Source organism: Simochromis diagramma, unplaced genomic scaffold (assembly GCF_900408965.1).
Source record: "Simochromis diagramma unplaced genomic scaffold, fSimDia1.1 OVJJ01000344.1, whole genome shotgun sequence".
In the NCBI taxonomy this organism is placed as follows: domain Eukaryota; kingdom Metazoa; phylum Chordata; class Actinopteri; order Cichliformes; family Cichlidae; genus Simochromis; species Simochromis diagramma.
In genome coordinates this window covers 7,410,991-7,426,894 of record NW_024387375.1, presented here as the reverse complement: position 1 = coordinate 7,426,894, position 15,904 = coordinate 7,410,991, and the positions used below count along the sequence as shown (strand labels likewise).

The 15,904-nt window shown below is 40.2% G+C and overlaps 1 protein-coding gene across 3 annotated transcripts in view; it reads right to left on the bottom strand.

Moving 5' to 3' along the window:
* grik4 (glutamate receptor, ionotropic, kainate 4) overlaps positions 1-15,904 on the bottom strand; it is a 330,883-nt gene that overhangs the window by 243,783 nt on the left and 71,196 nt on the right. For all 3 annotated transcript variants that reach the window (XM_040008873.1, XM_040008871.1, XM_040008872.1), the window contains exon 2: positions 5,397-5,579. The gene's annotated coding sequence lies outside the window, so the exon portion shown is untranslated. The remainder of the gene's footprint in view (positions 1-5,396; positions 5,580-15,904) is intronic.

Below are 15,904 nucleotides of genomic sequence, written 5' to 3'. Positions count from 1 at the left end.
GAGGAAAGAACAGAAAGTCACCACATGCTTAAATTGTCATACCCGCTTTTATGCTGTGCGTGCTTTTATGATCTGTATGTAAGACAAAAGGTTACATTCAAGTCGCTGGCAAGCTGTCATCTGGAGCTTTGTTTACTTGCTCAAAAACAAAGAGAATTTCAGATGGGACGTGCTTGGCACCATCACCCGACATTCACAAAGGTGCGTCAGGTGTTCTGTTGTAAAACTCAAGTAGCCTCTTTTAACACTGCATTGAATCTAACCGAAAAGGTCGATTAGCTCACGCAAAACTGTTAGATCACACTTCATGTAGCATCAGCATTCAAAGCCACACTGGACCTCTTTCTAACTACAGAAGCCAATATTTTCTTTTAAATTTTAGTGTTACTATCTTGAGGTACAGAAATGATAGAGTTTGTTCATAAAAAAAAAGTTAAAATGTGATTACAAATGAGTTTCTCTTTCTATTGTTGGGGGGGGGGGACTTATAGTATGTACTAGTGGTGCAACGGATCACGGTTGATCCGTAATCCGAACCGATCCCACTCCACGGTTCGGCACGCACGTGATCCGAAGATTCGAAAAAGAAGGAAAAAAAGCATGTGTATGGTGGGCGTGGTCAGTCTGTCAAGCAATAGTTATGGCCAGCGCTAGCGGTCCAAGTGGAGGAGCAGAGGAGTTTGCGGCATTTAAGCAGCCATTTGCTCCCCAATCTTACCGTGCTAAAGCTATTACAAAAGCTACTGGGGTGTTTAGCTCCAGACATGAGGCCCTATTCCATTGTGCAAAACAAGGGGTTTAAACTATGATGAACATGCTTGAGCCGCGCTATGATATCCTGTTGCGTGTCCGCTTCAGTGACAAGATCGTTCCAAGCATGTATGAGCAGGAAAAGTTTAAAGTTTTGGCTGAACTGTCCCATGTATCGTCTGTTGCCCAACTACAAATGGGTGGACCTCCAGAGCAACGGAAAGATACGTGACCGTGACCACTCATTATATCACAGCGGTGTGTTGGATACAAAGCCCTGTACTGCCCTATATTGCACCTTAATTTGTTTTTATATAATTGTGTGGAATGAGTATTGAGTTGAATGTTTTTTAATGGGCAAAAAAATACTTAAATAAGTTAATAAGTAAATGTTAAAATTTTGTCTTTTTTTCGCTGATCCGAAAATTGATCCGATCCGTGACTTAAAACCGTGATCCGATCCGAACCGTGAGATTTTTGATCCGTTGCACCACTAGTATGTACTGTCTACTAACTGTAGCCAGCGTGTAATTAAATCCAGAGCCAAAGAGGAACATTTTCCACAGTAACAACAGTGAGTATCTCAGAAAAATAAGTCTGTGAAGGTTCTCAGTCATCCAGGTCATCGTAGTCTAAGGAGCTTGGCAAGAAAAGCGTCTGGACTTCCTTGAGTTGCTTGAAGACGTTTCACCTCTCATCCGAGAAGCTTCTTCAGTTCTAAGGTCAAATGGTGGAGAGTCCCAGATTTAAACCCAGTGGGAGTTTCCCCCCAAAAGGGACAATAGACCCCCTAATGATCCTCTACCTAATCACATGAGCCAAGGTGTGAAAGCGGCTGTGGGTCACAATCAGCCATGGTTTCGTGTGAGCTCATTGTGAAACCTGGCCCCACCTTATCATGTGATTTCCTGAGGTCGGATGGCCCAGGATGTGGGCCACTTCACAAGCGCATGGCACAACATAGAAGAGCCACCTCCACGGGACAAGACTCAGCAGTTCATTTGTATCTAAAGGACAAAGGACACTCTTCCGAGGACGCCAACGTTCACATTTTGGACAGAGAGGACAGATGGTTTGAAAGAGGAGTGAAAGAAGCCATTTATGTCCACTGTGAGTGACCATCTTTGAACAGAGGCGGTGGTTTACGACACCAACTGTCTGCCATCTATAATCCAGTTTTGAGATCCCTTCCCAGACGCCTTAACGCCCACTCACATCCTGGGCCATCTGTCCTCAGGAAATCACATGATAGGGTGGGGCCAGGTTTCACAATGAGCTCACACGAAACCCTGGCCGATTGTGACCAACACCCGCTTTCACACCTTGGCTCATGTGATTAGGTAGAGGATCATCAGGGGGTCCTTTGTCCTTCTTTGGGGGGAAACTCCCACTGGGTTTAAATCTGGGACTCTCCACCTTTTGACCTTAGAACTGAAGAAGCTTCTCGGATGAGAGGTGAAACGTCTTCAAGCAACTCAAAGAAGTCCAGACGCTTTTCTTTCCAAGCTCCTTAGACAGTCCAGGAAACAGGAAAACGTCTGATAAAAAAAAATAAAGAGTTATATCTAAACTCGTGGCTAGAAAATGGGTGTAGGTGACTGAAGTTCATCTACAAAAGGAAAAAAGAAAAGACAGAAAATGCATTTTTTATGGATTCATTTTACACGTGCGGACAAAAATGCCTCCGCTGAAGAAATCTCAATAAAGTAATCCCCTTTCATGCAAACAGTGTTAAATTATAGTACAATAAGCAGCTTTGTGATATAAAATAAGTCCAGTTTTTCCTTTAGTTATTTTGCAAAAAAGAAAGTGTGTGTCACTGTTAGATTGCAGCAATCTGTTTGTTTTATTTATTCTTTTATTTTTTTCAAGGACTAAGGACAGAGGACCATACAATTTGGACTTCACAATCTTCACAAGCCCTTTAATTACAGTAATTACAGGCACTGTAAGAGCTAGTATCTCTCTAGCAGCTTGGGATTACTTGACCCTTGAACCTTTTCACACTAAAGCTGCTCCACGCTTCCTCACAGGAAGTTTTTATAAAATGAAAGCTTAGCTCCCGACAGCTGATCATCTGCATTTTCACTGCGGTCTAAAGACACTGGAAGATGAGGCAATTTAGTGCACTCTTATCAGAAAAAAAAGCAATGTCTGCTCTACATTTGGGAATCTGCTCTGTTCTTGTGTCAGATCTGTGTGTCTGCGGAGATTGAGCGCTGTAACCGCACAGGAAGCAGAGAGGCCACAGCGGTCAGATGAAGCTTCAGCCACATTCACACAGAATCTGGTAATGTAGCGTCTTCTGCCGTGGTTACATGGAGGTGTGGGTGTGTTTGTTTGTGCTTTATAATGTAACCTCTGCTAAGCAAGCAGAAAAAGTTTTATTTCAGCCATTCACACCTTTGTTCTCATTAAAGCTCTTGTTTTCCCTTGACTCTCTAGCTCACTTGACCACCATGAATCAACCATGAGGAGGGCAAGTCTGAGTGTTGTGTTTACAAAAAGGAACTTGATTTTTACCCAGAAGATGAGATTGTTGACCATGCGGAAACCTTTGGGACTGAAAAATAAAGGCCAAAAAGTTCTTCTAGTGGCCACCTGAGGTTGGACTCCAAAAGCAGGTTCATGCCCACTCACCCTGATGTTTAAATATCCAACTTTACAGCATCATCTTTACTGCCTAGTACAAAAAGTGGTTTTGATCAGGCCTTATTGGATGTTAACAACCTCATAGTACCATTTGAACCCAATAGAGCACTTCACTCTCATACTGCTGGTTTACTTTGGTTCCTACAGTATTTAAAAGTAGAATGGGAGGCAGAGCCTTCAGCTTTCAGCTCCTAGTTTGGATTCAGGAGACAGACACTCTCTGTACTTTTAGAATTGGGCTTAAAAATGTTCTTTTTAATAAAACACAGTTAGGGCTCCTGTAGATGTCCTGCAACAGGCTTGGGCTTCTTACCACGACGCATTATTTGTTTTTACTTCACTCACTGTTTTTTACTCACTGTGTGTTTATAGTACATTTTGCTTTTAATCATTACTTACTATTAATCTCTGGCTCTCCTCTACAGTGTGTCTTTATCATATCTTCCCCCCCTCACCCCCAACCATTCATGGAAGATGGCTGCCTTTCCCTGTGTCTGGTTCTGCTGGAGGTTTCTTCTTGTTAAAAGGGAGTTTTTCCTTCCCACTGTCTCCATGTGCTTGCTCATAGGGATTTATCTTATTATTGGGGGTTTCTCTGTATTATTGCAGGGTCTTTACCTTACAGTATAAACCACTTTGACACAATTGTTTCTGTGATTTGGCACTATATAAATAAAAATGAATTGAATCTCTATGGACAGTTTTTCTGCTTCAGACAAAATTTGAAACAGAGTTTATGTTTCAAATTTTGGTGCATGAAATTAAAGACTTATAAAGCCTGTTAATTAATAATCTCTGTCTCTGCACTCATACATCGCATGGATGCAGCTTGCTAACCAAGTGTCTTAGTGTTTATATATTCATAGTCATAATGATATATTGACCACATAATCCAAATACGGTGATTTCTGGTTTGGAAAAAAAAAAAAAGAAAACTCACATGACAGTGGCAAAAATGCTAATGATTAAAAAATGAAAAATCCAGCCACAAGCATGAAAGTGGCTTTGTGTATCTTTTATGAAATCCTGAAAACACCACCAGTAGTTTACCATTGAAACTTCGTAAAAATGAAAAAACATTACCCCGAATTAAACTGGGATATTTTTGGTGTAAAAAAATTAACTGGAACTTTTTCAGACCTGGAAATTTCTCAAGTTTCCAACTGAAGTTGGAGTACATCGGAACTGAACGTCTCCCATACCGTTGTGTTGCTCTGCATGTTATTTCGTGAAGTCAGATTCACCTTTTTGTTACGCACGTTTATTTTCTCCACCTCCCTGATCTGCTTCTAATTCAGTCAGTGTTTCTTCTGCATTTTCCAGAATTACTTTCAACAACTCCCAGAGAACTTGCCTGGCCTTTGGCTTACACTTTTATTTATAGATGCAGCGAGCAATACAGCATACTAATCACAATACTAAGAGCAGAAGCGCGTTTTCCCTCGCTGACTTGCTTCTTCAACTCACAAGAGCAACACAGGGTCTTTTGGAGCTGCTGACAAAATTGGAGACGTGGGCGGCAATTCAAAGGTCTATCCTAGTGTTTACCAGTGATGTTTTAGATTGCTGATATTTTTCCACTTGAATTAACCTCTTGAACCCAGATATTACCCTCAAATAGTGCCAGTAGTATAAAAGCATTTTACTTCAATTTATAGTAGACTACTGTAGAAAAACAGATTTTCTCTGCTATATGGACGCTTTGTGGATGCTTCTGTACAAGTTTCTTATATTTGGGGACAATAACCACATGTGATGTGCAACTTTAAATTTCAGTGGAAATATGCTCACATTTGTGAAGTTTTTTTAATACAAAATAAATACTGACATTCAGCATGGTGTATCCCTCTTACACACCCTACAGCCCACAGATGGCAAAAAGACCTTAGTCTAAACTCATTGTCATTCACCATTTCCTCTCTTTCCTTTACTCTCCACGCTGTCATTAAACAGGGCAGGTGAGTGGCGGCTGATTACCAAACATCTTTTCCTACCTTTGATCTCCTGAGGTGTGGGGCTCTAATCCATCTTGCAGCACAGGAGGCTGTCTGATCTAGGTGGTTGTGGTAGCCACTTAGCTCCTCCTCATCTCACATACACATATAGTATGTGTCCCCGGCTCTTGCAGAGGGTACACACACAAGGAAAAGAAGATGGAGCTGCTACTTACAGGCACTCTGTATGAGAGAAAGGGAGGGGGGGGGGGGAGAGAGAGAGAGAGAGAGAGAGAGAGAGAGAGAGAGAGAGAGAGAGAGAGAGAGAGAGAGAAATATGAGTCAGAGGAGAGAAAGAAAAAAATGAATAGGTTTATTTGAAGCGCATACACACAGACCATAACCAGGTAATCTAAGCCTTTAAATTGCACCGGGCATCAAAAGATGTATACATTTTTGTTTTTTGTCCTCCTCAGGATCCTTAAGTAACTACATATTTTCAAAAGCAACCACATAATGCATTTTAAATCAGGTTTCTGATCAGGTATCTCCCATTGCAGTCCAGATATTAATGCTGAGGACATCCATTTATCTCGCATACGGTAAGTTTGAAATCTGCACAGTTTCAAAGTTCACAGTCCCAATTTGCTGATGGTCTTGTTTTACTGTTTGTCCCTTACTCAGCTAGATCCCCTTCCTCTTTATAAAGCACATCCAACATTTTTCACACTGTCACCGCACATACTTTGAGCAGCTTTGGGAGCTCATCAGCATTCAAAACAACACCTAGCACCCAATATTCCAAGACAATTTTTGCAGTAAATGAGAAAGCAAATGTCACTTCAAGATGAACATTAATCTCATGTCATTGCATTTTAATGGCACCCTTACTCAGGGGGGAATTAAACCTCTCCCCAGAGATCAACCCCAGCGCTTTGCACCACAGTGAAATTGTCGTCTTTTGTTTGCAGATTCAGTACCTGCCATGTCAACTTTCAGCACACACCAACTTACCATGCTGCCTTTGAGTGAACATAAACATCAAGTCATGGAGAGCACTTGCTGAAAGCTACATTTTCTTTGTCATAAGCAGAGCTTGCAGCAGCCCACTGTGATTGTCAGAGTTCTAAGAAAATGAATTATAAACAATCTGACAGACAGTACTGCATTCAAATGACCTTTGTGCACACTTCTTTTTTTGGCTGCCCACTATAGTGGATCCATTTCCATCTCACCTTATCGTTAGCATCGTCCTCTATCATTCTAACTCTTTGCATGTCCTCTTTCACTACATCCACAAATCTCCTCTGCAGTCTTCATCTTTTTCTCCTTCCTGGCAGCTCCACATCTGACATCCTTTATCCAAAATATCCACTCTCCCTCCTCTGCACATGTTTAGACAATCTCAGCCTTGCCTCTCTAACTTTGTCTCCAAAAGGCTAAACCTGAGCTGTGCCTCTGATACACTTATCCATCTCGTAAACCTTCCCTTTCACTCTTGCCGCTATCCTTCACTCACAAATCACCCCTGATACTCCTCTCCACCCACTCCACCCTACCCGCGCCCTCTTCGCAACCTCTCCTGTGCACTGTCTGTTAATTTTGGATGGTTGACCCCAGGTTTTTAAACTCTTCCACCTTCACTTCCTCTGCTCTTGGATCTTCACTGTTAGAAATGCCCTATGTGCTCACATCTTCCAAAAAATCCTATTATACAGCCAATAGAAAACAATTTGGTTCTGGTAGTTTGTCTCTTGTAGATTTCATATTTTGCCCATTCCTCAGTAGGAACGCTCTACTATATAACAGATACTGCTACTGTGCAATGATAACAGACAAAGAGAGATACTGGGAGCACTGCTACTCCACCAGCTTAGATTTGTCCTGAAAGTCCTCCGGCGGCAAAGCTATTTTACAAAGATGAATCAATTGTTGTGCTCAAAGCGATGTTTCATTCGGCCCGGAAATCCACTTGTCTCTAATTACTTGCAAAAAGTTTGAAAGAATATATGCATCTTATGCATTTAGCTTTAGAGTATTATAGTAGGAGCAGAATAAAAGGTTAGATCAAATGAATATCTGGAGCTCTTGGAGGGGATGTGGGATAAATAGTAATAGGAAAACTTTTGAAGTGCTGACATATGTAAAGTTTCAGCAAAAAGGATATTGTTGCTGAATGTTCCTTCGCCCTGCTCTCCCCTCCAACTCATTTCACTCCCTCTTCCTCCTTTTTTATTTCTGTTCTTTTATCTGCCTTAAAGCTTTAGGCTGCTGTATACAAGCCAAAGGTACAGAATCCATTTCCCACCAAAACACTGCCCAGAGGACTCAAATCTCTATTGTACGACCTGCCCTACATTGAATAAACTGGGCTATTGCTCTCAAATGTCATCATGTGGAGATATTTCACATCATGTACTGTGGACTGTGGAATACACTAAATTAAAACATGAAATAAAGAGAACTATGTTCTGAATGCTTAAAAGTTAAAAAGTACCAGAACTACTAAGAGCTTCCCATCAGTAAATTTGTTTAAAAAATAAAAACATGTGTTTAATTTTATATATTTATCTGACTAAATCCCCTGAGATGTACATGTGTGCAAATAGCTACACCATGACACGTGCATCTAGTATGTTAAAAGAATTAATCCACCCTGTTTTGGTGGAAAAATGCTTGTGAGCGGTATGCTTGTGATGTAGTAAAAACACCCCTGATGAGCAAGCTGCAGGGTGTATTTTAAAATATACACAACCACTGCAGAGCAAAAGCTACATTATGAAAAGACCTTATGAAATTGTTCTCATGTATCTTGGACCATCTGCACAGCAAGATGATTACCCTTAGGCTTCAGTTTTCCTGCACGTTCTCAACTCTAAATTTGTTAGTAATTGCAAAAACAGTGGGTAGATAAAGCTCGCAGATAAAATGTTCAGAAACATATTGAACATCATAAAAAAACCATGCATATTGTTTAATTAGGAAGTTACAAAGTTACTCGATCCATCCCTTTCTATAACCCCAAACCTAAATGAGCCAAAGGCAAGTCAACACTCCCGTGGTAAAGGTTTATGATAAACATGATCATCTCAGCATATCGTAGCTGTGGAAGAACAAATAGTGGGTGATTTATCAGCACTGAAAAATAAGCCTCATTTTTAGACTGGTCTTTATTTTTACCACAAGAAAAAAAATCTATTTCAGTCATAATAAAATTAGTAATGGCTGAATTTAATTGAGACGCTTATTATTATTAATATTATTATCATTACAAGTAACATCTGTGCTGTTTCTGCAATAGATTTTGCAAAATCAACACTATTTTTCTCCCACCTATTTAAGAAAATCATCATATCTTATGCAAACAAACAAGCAAACAAACTGCTACTTTTATCCCACTCTAACTGCAGTTGCAAGTGTAGTTGCACCCCAAACATGTACCTATATTGGTGTGTGCATACGTCAGTGCAATTTAAAGTGTACTCATACATTTTATTTATAGCCTGTAAGTCAAAGTCACCAGAAGTTGTTTTTTTTTTAACCTTACCTTCCTCTACAAATGAGAAGCTGTCCAAACTCAACTTGTAAAAAATGCCCTCAAAAGCAGTTTTATGATAATTTACCTTTGAATATGTTTTGAGCATTGCAATAGTACATGACATATGCAGATTGATATTTCACCACGAAATCAATGCAATATGAAAAGGGCAGGAGAGAGGTATGGATTTTTCTGTTTTTGCTTTGGCACGATCATCAATCCCTATAGGTGATCAGGGAAAAGGGGAGAAAAAGGGAAGGATGAGCGAGAGAGCCGCTAAGAGTTGCTGCACTGTACCCACTACAGTGCAGTAAAGCGACCCACCACTCTGACATTTGTTTTAGCAGAAAACAATGCAGCAACAACTATGATCAAAATTTCTAACCTAACGATTTTAGGACACCCTCATGCAGGTTTGGACACAAAACAGGAACACGTATTCTGAGTGTCTGTATCTGGACTTTTAATGAACTCTTTTTAAGATGTTATAAACATTTTCACTTTGTTGTGCGGACTTTCCCTTCAACCTATAAACTAATGTATATTGGTTTTAATGCTCAAAGGATTGGATGATCAACAGAAAATGACTGTGTTAATCATTTGTGTGTAATTTTGCATTGCAAATAACATCAACGTGACCTAATTTTATCTTTGACGATTTGCTCTCAATCTTATTTGATAGCAAATTAACCATCTTTGGGTGTTTCGACTTTTGCCTAAAAAGAAAAAGGAAATACCAAAGAATAGCTAGAACAAGATAAGACATTGTATTAGTTCCAGCTGTTATTTGACTCCGACCAGAAAAAAAAGATCATATTAAACTCCTGTAATGCAATAAAGAGCAAAAAAACAAAACAAAACAAGCCAAAGCTTCATAACAACTAGTTAGTGATTCTTGGTGTTTTAAAATGAGCTGAGCTAAATTTCAGTCTGCAAATGCAAAGATAGAAGACTTTCAGAATAAAGGTATCAGTTTATTTGGAAGCAGACACTCATAACTTTACCACTAGAGAGCACCACTCTGGATGATATATCACAGACTGAATTTAAAGTAGTAAATCGGGAGAATGATGCATCCCCTAAGGCACTTTTTTTGTTTTCTAATGTTTATAACTTTGAGATTCTTGGTCTGCCAGTCAGCTTGTGGTCAGATCTGCCAACTCTGTTCTTAATACTGAACTCTGTAGCTTTGCCTCTAGTTATGAAGGAATATAGCTTCCTATCGGTCTGTGCCATGACCCCAATTGGAGAACCATATTCAATGCAACACACAGGAGAGATGAGAGGCGGCAGGAAGCTGCTCAGGCTGGCTGCCGGGGACAGATAATGCTATTAGAATTCACGAGCTGTCATCACACCGTCCCCGATACTAACCCATCCCACTCCACTTCCATCAACCCCCAGGTGGCAAAGGGACATTAGGTGAAAAGTTCTACGCAGCGATACCATAAATATGCAGGCATGAAGAAACAAATCCTCACCGTTTTAGCTAACAACCCACACGTTACTGTGTGCTAAATATGGCCCGATTCAAGCAGGCAAACAGATTTAATCAAAACAAAGCCGTAATCCTTCCATTGTTTATTAATCTAGCGGCCAGAACGTTTTTGTCAACATTTTCAGTGACAAATTTCAGTAAGAGCTATGTGTTTTCACAACTGCATCTGCTAAAGGCAGAAACTGTGGAAACTGGGTGACAGACACTGAGGATGTCTGGTGTAAAAGAAACTGGGTTAGTCTACTGGTGATTAGGTATGCTACCATGTTCATTCTAGCAGGATACACTTGAACTGATACATTTTTTTGGCCTGTGCCTTTTTGTAACTTGGCCAATAAGTGGAAGATATTATGACCGACTGGGCCTTACACAGTCAAGTCACAGTCATGCTATGTGAGGTGTATAGAAGTTTATTGAACACCTTCTTCAGCCAGCAGAGGTAAATAGACATGTCCTTCTAAATAAATGTGTGTGATAATGAGAATGACACACATGCATGAATTTAAAGAAGCTTTAAAGAACAACGCAAACACAGCATGCTTAGGAAGCTCCTTTGGAGCTTTGTCACCCTGGTAGTTTTATGTAGCAGTCATACCCATGTCAAAGGAGCTTGCAAAGAAAAGCGTCTGGACTTCTTTAAGTTGCTTGAAGACGTTTCACCTCTCATCCGAGAAGCTTCTTCAGTTCTAAGGTCAAATGGTGGGGAGTCCCAGATATAAACCTAGTGGGAGTTTTCCCCCAAAAGGGACAAAGGACCCCCTGATGATCCTCTACCTAATCACATGAGCCAAGGTGTGAAAGCGGGTGTGGGTCCCAATCAGCCAGGGTATCGGGTGAGCTCATTGTGAAACCTGGCCCCACCTTATCATGCAAATTCCTGAGGTCAGATGGCCCAGGATGTGAGTGGGCGTTAAGGCGTCTGGGGAGGGAACTCAAAACTGGATTATAGATGGCAGAGAGTTGGTGTCGTAAACCACCGCCTCTGTTCAAAGATGGTCGCTCACAGTGGACATAGATGGCTTCTGTGTTCCACTCACAGGTGGAGTGAGCTCCAGCAGGTCCTGAATCCTCGTCAGGATGTCCTCGACGAAGGCATTCATGTGTTTACTGCCAACAGAGAGCGGTAAACGAACACCATACCCATATGGAAAAGAAATAGAAAAAACTTATACAAGACTTGCACAAGATGTGGCCTACTTCATATAGTGAATCATATCAGGCTTATATGATTTACTCATGAAAGTGGCCACTTTCTCATTACTTTCATATATTGTTTTATTAAGTATCCAAAACATACAAGTTTCATTTATATAATTTTTCAAGGGATCTTATATCTTGTATTTTTCACTCTGTTTTCATATATGTTTCACACAAGACAGATACAAACTTTATAAGATTTATATATATATATCTTTTCCATATGAGATAGCTCAGGTCACTGTATTGTGAACCCTACAGACCTTGTGACTCTGGTCATCATCTGATCTTGGCATTTCTAGTTTGGACTTTGCAATAAAATGGTGTTAACAGATCAGAGCATAGTCACTGGATGGACTGTGAATGTAAAAAAAAAAAAGGTGACTAAAAGATGAACGACTGGGAGAGATGGTAAAAGTGTAAAGGTGTGTGACTGAAAGAAAAAGGAAAGATGAAGCAGCAGGAGCAGGGAGGGGAGCTGGAGAAGTTGAGCAAGTGGCGAACTGCCACGTTGGGCTTTGTAGGACAGAACAGACTCATTTAGGCGTCTGCAGTCGATGCTGCTGAATGGCAATAGTGCTTCCTCTGCTGCTGGTTTCAGGGACGTGCCCTGAGTGTAGAGCAGCCTCCTTCCTGTGGCCTGCGGCCTTAAATCAGTTCTGCACTAGACACACCAATGGGCAGCTGCACACACGCTTTCTCCCACTGTTTCCCTCTCACTCGCTTTCTCGTGGCCAGCAGTGGTGCCCCATTTGTGCATTGTCACCCCAGGCTGAGACTTAAGAAGACAATATTGATGCTGAACTTTCAAGGTAGAAAAAAAAATACTAAAACAGATTGAGCAACAGAGCCCACGGAGAGGTACCAGTCAATGGGGAACCCTCAAAAAGACATCCAGATATGACAGTGTCAAAGAGGAGCTTAGGAGCTTTCTCACAAAGCTCTAACTGATGCAATGCTATGGACATTTAGGAAACTGATGAGGTAGGCCTGAAGTGCACTGTCCTGCCAGCAGGGAAGGATTTCAGAGAGGCTTATTTGATCCAGGCAGCCAGCAGAGGCGGGCATCCACACTACATGTGTGTCCCTGCATCTTGCTTCAAGGCAGATAGAATTACGAAAGCAACATGGCGATGAATCACGTTGGGTTTTAAGCCTACCCGAGGACACCAGCTGTTCATGAATGCTACAGTTGTGCATGTTCATTTATAATGAATGGCCTGGAGTACAATATATTTCCCCGAGGCTATACAGGTATATGCATAATTTACCAAATTCCAGGAAAAGCAGGAGTACAGGACTAACTCGGGAAGAAAATGTTCTGTCAGAAAATCCTGTTGATAACAATGCAGCAGGCAAGAAATGTTTCAACAATTGTAAGAAAAAAAAAGTTAACTACATTTTTCAACATGATTCAAATTCTGCCTGTAAATCCATCAACGAGACAAGAACACAGACATTTGAGTTATGACCACCGCACAAAACTAATCTTGCTGTCACAAACCAAAAAATGACCCGTATCTGTTCAGACACATAAAACGTCCTGTTTTCTGAAAGACATGACAGATAGTGTTTCTCCTATCAATATGTCATGTTAGCTCGCGTTATGTGACGTTAGCCTACCTTGACTGAGTTTTAACTGTCCAGTGCAATCACACTGTTGACAACAACAGAATATGTCGTACTTCTCAACACTTCAATTTGCTAAATAAATCCCAAAGATTGTTCCGGTACAACAAGTTCTCAGCATCTTACGTGCATCATTAGTTATTCAGGATGTTGTGTACTTCCACACATCACCCATCACAAACAGGATTCTCAACAGGAACACCAAAGTATCTCACAGCCCCGTCTAAAGCTCTGCTCAGTCGGTTAAGATATCCACCCATTATCCAATGGAAACAGGGTAAGAGGATGGGTATAACCTATACAGACGACCATCTATGGCTTTCTCGCTGTTGGGCCACCACCGCATCACCATGCTGCTTCTATTCAAATATATATGTTTTCTTTAAATGCACATGAAACAAATAGTTTTCCCATGTTTTCTTTGACATTTTGGTAATTAGATATTGGATATATATTATATTTTTAATATTGAGAAAATAATGCATAGTTAAACATGCACCAATGATAAAACTATTTCAGTTCATTTCAATTGCCACAGTGAACGTATTTCAGTATCGTGTGTCTTCTCCTGCTCCCGCTCTCATCTCCCTTCTTATAAGCAATGATTCATTAGTGTCGTTGTGTGCCATAAGCTAATTTACACACTCCTGTGATCATTATGAGCTGCTTGCCCTAAGCGCTTCATAAAGTATCCATCCCTTCTATTGATCCAAGTCTGTCTGTTATTCAAGTCTCCGGGTGATTCCAGCTTTGTTTTTCAGTTTCCTTCTCAACCTGCTTGCCTATCACAGCCACACAGACAACACACAGTAATGACTGTTTGATGAGATGCTTGACCATGAAGACTAGCTGACATTGAGAAAGGGCCTTGAGAGAGACGTGCTAGTGTAGGCCAGTGGCCGCAGTGCATTCTGAGTTTAATTTATTAATGTATAAAGAGTTCTAATGTAAAAAATAAATAAATAAAAAGGGTCCTTGCGTTTGCTTGGGTTGTAAATTAAATCAACACAATCACAAATGCGTGTGAGATTTGTGGAGATGTGACAGCTCAAGTTCTAAAGAGCAAAAAACTTGTAATATGAATTTGATATTATGTCTGCTAGATAAGTCGTCACATATGAGTCACCGATGTCAACTATGTGCTTCTTTGGGCTGTTTAGAGTGACGAGCTATAAACCTAAGACAGAACATTTGCATTTCATCAAAACTGAAAACAAGCTGGTATTTAAAGAGTTAAATCAAATATTTGCTCAATTTCTCTCGAATATTGCAATCAATGGAGACAATATCATTGAGGCTTCAGGGTGTAATATTTCCTCTGTTCATTTTGTTTCAGTAAATTTTCATAAGCCTCATCTTTTTTGGTAAAATTGTCTTACCACAACAAACCATCATTTTAATTATTATTTCAACCTTCAGGCTTAGACTGTCTGGCATAATCTACGCTAAAAATCAATCGTGTTGATGAAGTTTGGTAATAAAAATGTGTTTTTAAAAGCTGTTATGCATAATCAGTTGTTTGGCTCTTCTGATGATCTTATATCCATGCCTTGGATCAATTAAGTCACGTTTCGTACTTTCGGCAGTTGGCAGTTTTCATCCTAGTGTGACCTTGATGTCTTTGATTTAATGGAAAGTAGCTGAGATATTTGATATATTTGCTTACAGGTTATTGTAACTCTGGTTTAGAAGCCATGAGGGAGGAAACAAATTGGGATAAACGAAGTTATATTTAGAAAGAAAATAAAGGAAAAAGAACAAATAATGCTGTGCAGAGCAGGCTGATTAATCACATTTTATTTTCAATTATGATTTCGGCTTGCAATGATTACAAAAATAAGATAATCGAGAAAAAGTGATTATTATGCTGCATTCAGTTTTGCAATGATGCTATCCTTTTGTTTTGTGGTAAAAGCTCAGCCCAACACTTTTCTGTAGAGCAATGCATCACCATCCCTCTGCAAGAGCCCAAATTCCCCGACTGCTAAGTAAGTGAATTTGGGCATTAGAGAGCCACCAGATCCATAACCTGTAAGGTTTCAGGCATCCAGGCTGTTCTCCTGCTGTATCCCACACATGCACTCACCCAACTGCAGGGAGCATGATGAAGGATGACTTGACCGTTTGAATTTTCTCCACACTATATCCCAGAGTCATTGTTTTGCACATGGGAACTTTCATATGCGTGTTCGTTTTTGTAATGAGGACTTTACGCAATGAAGCCCTACGTTATTATCCCTTTTTATGTAAACGTGCACAGACTGTTCTTGCAGAGACACTCTGATCACATCCTGCATTAACAAACTCACCCGTGAGACAGTTGTCCCATTGCTTATCACACTAATGCATGCTATACATTTAGATGCATGTCTGTTTCACATGAAACAACCATTTGTGTCACTATAACAAATTTTCTTTGGTTTTTTCCCCTTTTGCGATCGTGATACCCAACATTTGTATTCATGCCACAGAGCGTGCTTAGATGATGGCTGTTTAAGGATTTCCATTCTCTATTAAAAAGATTAAATAACATATGCAAATGTATTTCCTTTGTATTTGGATAAAGGGAAAACAAAGGAAGTCCATCACCGCTTCCTGAATTCTTAATCGCCATGAGCATTCTTGTTCATTGATCAAAAATCAGTCTAGAGCAATTATTGTTCTTTCAGCTTACGTTTAGTAAGCGTGATTAAGAATGAATTTCCC